Source organism: Rattus norvegicus, chromosome 6, assembly GCF_021556685.1.
Source record: "Rattus norvegicus strain SHRSP/BbbUtx chromosome 6, alternate assembly SHRSP_T2T, whole genome shotgun sequence".
In the NCBI taxonomy this organism is placed as follows: Eukaryota; Metazoa; Chordata; class Mammalia; order Rodentia; family Muridae; genus Rattus; species Rattus norvegicus.
In genome coordinates, this window is record NC_141539.1 from 75358673 (window position 1) to 75364672 (window position 6000).

General features: G+C 46.1%; 1 long non-coding RNA gene across 1 annotated transcript in view; it reads right to left on the reverse strand.

Moving 5' to 3' along the window:
* The window catches only part of LOC148005233 (uncharacterized), a 44187-nt gene extending 41401 nt beyond the window's left edge, over positions 1-2786 (reverse strand). Inside the window, exons 1-2 of the long non-coding RNA XR_015623017.1 lie at positions 2630-2786; positions 1195-1307 (exon numbers count right to left, since the gene is read on the reverse strand). This is a non-coding gene — a long non-coding RNA (uncharacterized LOC148005233). The remainder of the gene's footprint in view (positions 1-1194; positions 1308-2629) is intronic.
* Between the last annotated feature and the right edge of the window lie 3214 nt (positions 2787-6000).

The following is a 6000-nucleotide window of genomic DNA, read 5'->3' on the forward strand; positions in this document are numbered from 1 at the left end:
TATATTCCTAGTGATGTGGGGTACTGGGAACAGAACTCATATATATATATTTGGGTGCCATTTAATGGAAAGTCCAAGGATTCAGTAGTTGCTCAGTGCTCAGTTCATGAGGCTGGATGTCTCATCTGGTCTTCAGTGTGTGCTGGAAACTGGAATGGACTTGCTAAAATGGTGAGGACAAGCAGGCCAAGAGCAAAAGCTTCCCTCTTCCATGGTCTTAAAGAGACTTCCAAGGAAGGTGTGGCCCAGATTAAAGGCATGTGTCTTCCCACCTTGAAGATCAGGTTTAGAAGTAGATCCACCTACTTCAGATTAAATCCCTCCAGCTTTGGATTTTAGCTCATTGCAGATGTAGTCAAGTTTACAACCTAGAATAGCCATCTCTCTGCCCCAGTGACTTCGCATTCTTTTCAGACTAGAGACAGAACACATTCATGGGCACATAAGGTGCCACATGGTCAACACAAGCTCCAGATTTTTTTTTTCAGCAGAATGTTGCTAACCCTGACAGTTTATGAACTGGTAACAGTTACTCTGACAGACAGAATTATAATTCTTGGAGACCTGTATTACAAGTAAGCATTTTATCAACTGTAACACAGAAATTCACTAAAAAATTTGAACTTAATATTTAAGGAAAGCGGTGTTTCTCAAATTGTGATCCCCAGATCAGCAACAGAATGTGACCTAAGAACTTATAGAAATGCAAATTATGGCCCTTGCCCTCCCCCACCTCACCACCCTGAGTCAGAAATGCCCAGTGTGCCGGTTAGGGTAAGAAAGGCCCCCAGGCACTTATATATGTGAATGTTTTAGTCACCAGAGAATGGAACTCTTTGAAAGGATTAGAAAGATTAGGAGGTGTGGCCTTGGAGGAAGTGAGTCACTGGGGTTTAGAAAGCCCATGCCAGGCTCTCTGTGAGCAGGTTCCCTGCCCCCATCGTTCTCCCTCTCTGTATATCTCTGTCTCTGTCTCTCTCCCTCTCTCTCTCTCTCTCTCTCTCTCTCTCCCTACCCCCCCACTCCCAACCCCCACCTATCTGCCTGCAGGTCAAGATGTAGTATGTAAGTCTTTTCTACTTCTCCAGCACCATGCCTGGCTGCGACCATGCTTCCCGCCATGATGATAATGGACTAAACCTCTGAAAACTGTAAGCCAGCCCTCAATCAAATGCTTCCTTTTATAAGACTTGCCTTGGTCATGGTGTCTCTTCATAGCAGTAGAATGGTGACTCAGACCATTAATCTATATTTAACAGGATTTCCAGTTAATCCTCATTGTTAGGGACCCATTGATCCATGGCACCCTAAAAAAGACTTTGTCATTATTACAAATAAGTAGCCTAAAATGGAGCCTTCTAGGAAAGGACACACTACTTTAAGAACATAGCAAGCTAATGGAGAAAGTAAACGACTTTCTTGTTTCTTTTCTACGATCTGGGTGCTGGATGTCTGGGACCACTTGTTGTACCTAAGCAGCTAACAGCTGGGTCAGGATCTAGACAGAGGGCAGAGGTGCTGCTGAGCCCAGAAAGGCAAACACAAACGCTCCAGGACACCGGCTGCTGCTCATCATTCACGGTCAGACGGAACCCTCGTGCCCCACCCCACACCATGGCATATTAAAAACATGCCTAACCGCTTTGAGCGCAATCCCACCCTGCTTGTAAATTGTTCTTTCACTTCCAAATATGGTACATGTTTCAAAATACGTCACTGCAGTTTATGGATCTGTGTATTTTGCAAACGCAAGGCGAGTTAATGGCCTTCTCAGCTGTGGCCTTTCTCGTGCTATTACACAATTGGCTGCCTGGAGTGCATTCTCCGCAAGAGCCACCAGAAATCTCCACTCCTCCCTCCTTATGGAATAAAGTCCAGAAATACTCAGACCCAGGCAGTGCAGGGAATTTGGTCTCTTGCTATTCCATCAATAAAAATAAAACTGGGCACAGTGGGCAAATGCCTGTGATCAGCCAGCACTCAGAGTGAGGCGGCAGGAAGATCAGAAGGTCCAGGTCATCCTCACCTCCACCGTAAATTCAAGGTCAATTGGGATGTGTGAGACCTTGGCCCAGAGAAAGATGGTAAAACTGAATTAACTAACCAAATGAAATCACACCCTCCAGGGTTACTGTCATTAGTAAGCAAAAGAATAGATGACACTCTTGGAAAAGAAACACAAGACTTAAGATTAAGCAGACTCATGACTCCAATCTCAGAACCCTAGCCTTAGCTACAAAATAAGTCCCTTTCTACTCTAATTACAGAAATGGATGAAGGGTTTGTTAGCGTTTCGTCTAGGCTCCGCCCCACAGTTACCTGGCAACAACCAGGTGTGCCTGACTCACTATAAAAGGGGCTGCTTGGCCCCTCCTGGAACTCTTGCTCCTTTACCCTCTTCCTCCTCTTCCTCCTCTCCCCCATTTCCCTCCCACCTCTCTCTCCACGTGCCTGCTCGTGGCCTCTCCCCTCCCCCTCTCCCTCTCTCTCTTCCCCTCTCCCCTCCCCCATCAACTCCACTCCCTATCCCCTAAATAAACTCTATACTATACCATGCGTGGCTGGTACTGCAGGGGAAGGGGTGCTTCAGCATGGGCCCACAAAGGCACCCCCTTCCCCCACAGCATACCTCGACTCCACCAAACATATTCTTTCCTTCTCTTTCTTTTTATAAAACACAACAGGGTTGGATTCAACAGCTCTGGAAAGTGCGAATTCAAGCGGCAGTAAAAGGGGTGGGGATAGGGTGGGGTTTGTCTTCCTTGCCCTGTGAGATTCTTCTTCTCTGGGTTATCTTTCTTCGCCACCACGCCCAGCCCAGCCAATTATTCCACACCCGCAATGTCTCACTTATCACCTTGACCCAGATGTCTAAGGCTGAGTGAAAATGGCGCTGTCAGATTCCATAAATGTGTGGTGACAGCTCAAAGTGAAAGAGACATTCTGTCACCAGGGAAGCAGAGCTTGTCAAAAAAAAAAAAAAAAAAAATCACATTAACTTTGGGAAGCGCTCAAGTTTAAGGTTAGAAGGTTTTATTTTTAGAGATAAGTTTTTTATTTCATATTTTGCAAAAAGTACAATGTCATAACTGGTCCTTCATTTTAAAAACCAGAACTAGTATTTTACTACCATTGAACCATTAAGATGTATATTTGTCAAAATCAGGACAATTCCTAGTCTTTAAGAAGTTTAATTTTGGGGGACTATATAATGCTTATTCTAGAAATTGATTATCACTTCTTATTTTGGCCTGTAAAACATTTCATCCTCCCAGCATGTCCAAAATGAGCTAACTTGCATCTGCTTTCCACACTGTTACCGGGGCCTCGGAGGCAGGTAAGATGGAGCGTTGCCTTCATCCTGCCCTCTCCCAAGAGCCCAGTCCTTCGCCAACGCTTTCTGCAACAGCCCACACCCCTTCTTCCTCTCCTTTCCTCCGCCTGTTCCTCCCTAACAAAAACATTCTGAGGCAAAAAACTAAGGGCGAAAATATTTACAGGGTGAGAAGTTCCATCTCCTGCTTCTAGTTGAAGCAAAGTGTGAGGGGTTGGGACTTTGCTTTACTGGGCTCTGCGTCCCCCTTGCTAGGTACAGAAGATCGCTTGGTTTTGTGATTCTTTCCTATCTTGGTGAGGGCTCAAACCGCGAAGGGGTCACTTCTGCGCTGCCCCAGGAAGAGCTTGATTAGCACAGGAGGACACAAGAGGGAACAGCATGCCCCCAACAGCCCTGCCAGGAAAAGCAGGCCGTGGAGTCAACAAAAGCAACCCAGCCCGCCTAGCATTCCTCCCTGTGAGAATCACGCCATCTCTGTGTTTACAGGGAGGCTGGGAAAGCACCCACTGCCATCCTGGCAGTCCACCTGCTTGGCCAGGGACAGATGGCTCCACCGCTCCCACCTGGGGCCTGCAGCCCTGCAGCTGCAGTGCAGGTGAAGCACCAGGTAATTTTCCATCGTCCATCAGGAGGACCTCTCCTCAGCCACCCAGCAGTGTGTCAAAAACACAAGAACGTTCCAAGTTCCAAGTCAGGGGTCAAAGAAAACAGCACAACCTAATGCAAAAAAATAAGTAAATAAATCTGATGAAGTTACAGATACAGCAACTTCGAAGTGATTAACTAATATGTGGAGAAAGGAGGGCGGGCAAGAGAGCTCCCTTCACTAAAGTGTTGCTTTGCCAGTGTGAGTACTCAAGATTCTCTCTTGGTGTTAATCAAATGCCAGTGAGACAGAGACAGGACAATCTCAGAGGCCTGCTGACCAGCCGGTCAAGAAGTTTAGCCGGTCGAGAAGCTAGGTAGAAACTGCCTGAAGATGATACCAGAGGGTGGCCTCTGGCCTGCACATGCATGCACATTCACATGCAGCCCCCCCCACATACATGCACATAGACATGCAGCTGCATGCCCATGCTTGCATATACAAATGTGTGTCCTTGGAGGTGCATGTATGTGTACATGGACACACACACACACACACACACACAAACGGGGGGAAGGGAGAGGGAGAGAGAGAGAGACAGAGTGAAAGAGAGAGAGAGAGAGAGAGAGAGAGAGAGAGAGAGAGAGAGGAGGGAAGTAAAGGAAGCTTGTAAAGCCAAGGAATATGACAGAGTAGAAAACTGTGACTCGTTCTAAAAAGAGATGGTATTCATAACCATCATGTAAATAAAATGAGCCCATCCTATAAGAATATCTATGTTTTCTGTCATATGTGCCAACTGGAGGCGGGGAAAGAACACGCTTACAAAGGGATGTTGTTTTAGTTAGGGTTTCCATTGCTGTGCTAAAAGATGTGACCAAAAGCAAGTGGAGAGGAAAGGATTTATTTCCCTTACACTTTCCCATCACAGCCTATCCTCAAAGGAAGTAGAGGCAGGAAATTAACAGCAGGAACCTGGAGCAGGCCATGGAGGAATGTTGCTTCCTGAGTCCTCCTAATGTCCTGCTCAGCCTGCTTTACTACAGCACCCGCAGCACCAGCCCAGAGGCAGCACAGTGAGCTGGGCCCTCCCACATCAAACCCCAGTCAAGAAAACATACTGCAGGCTTGCCCACAGGTCAGCTGGTGGGGCCATTTTCTCAACTGAGATTCCCTCTTCTAAAACGACCCTGCTTGTGTTGACTTGATATGAAGCCAACCATCCCAGATAAGCTGAGGGTGTGGAAAGGGAACAGAAAGATAAGAAAGTATCCTAGAGGGGTGGATGTGAATTTTAAATTCTATATATGCATGTATGGATGTGTCATAAAGAAGGCCACTGCTCTGTATAATCTATGTGCTCTGAACACACACACACACACACACACACACACACACACACACGTGCACACAAAGATTTGGAGGTTATCCAGGAAGCAGAAATTACTGAGTGCAGGTGGAGAAAGAGCTATATCAAAAATAAAAATAAAATCAGAAATCATTATGATGGCTTGCTAACTACCATTTGTCCAGAATTTCACAGGTATTCCATACTCTGTAGGGTTTTGACAAGTATCACAGTATGTAAACCAGGGAAGGAGAGATGGCTCAGCAGTTAAGAGTGCAGGCTGTTCTTCCAGAAGACCTGGTTCAAGTCTCAGCACCCACCCAGCAGACCACAAGTCTGTGATAACTCATGGCCAGGGGATTGAGCACCCTCTTCTGGCCTCCTCTGGCACCAGGCACACACATACATGCATGCAGGCAAAACACCCAGAAATGCAAAAAGTTTTAAATACATGAATTAAATTTAAAAAATACTTGCACCAGGTGAGGAAAAGTTCTAGTTGTTTCCATTCAGAAGAATTAATTGAATGAATGTTCCCCACTCTTTCTATTATAAATGGCATTCAGTTCGATTCCAAAAAGCCTGAGAAGTGAACAGGAGACAGTCAGGTTCCTCCACAGACGCCAAGGACGCCCCTTAGCACATGGGCAGCAATTACACTGTGAGGTGTAAACTCCTTGGACAAGCATCTTTGAAAGACACTAGTTTCGGTGTCTGCTCCAGAAACTT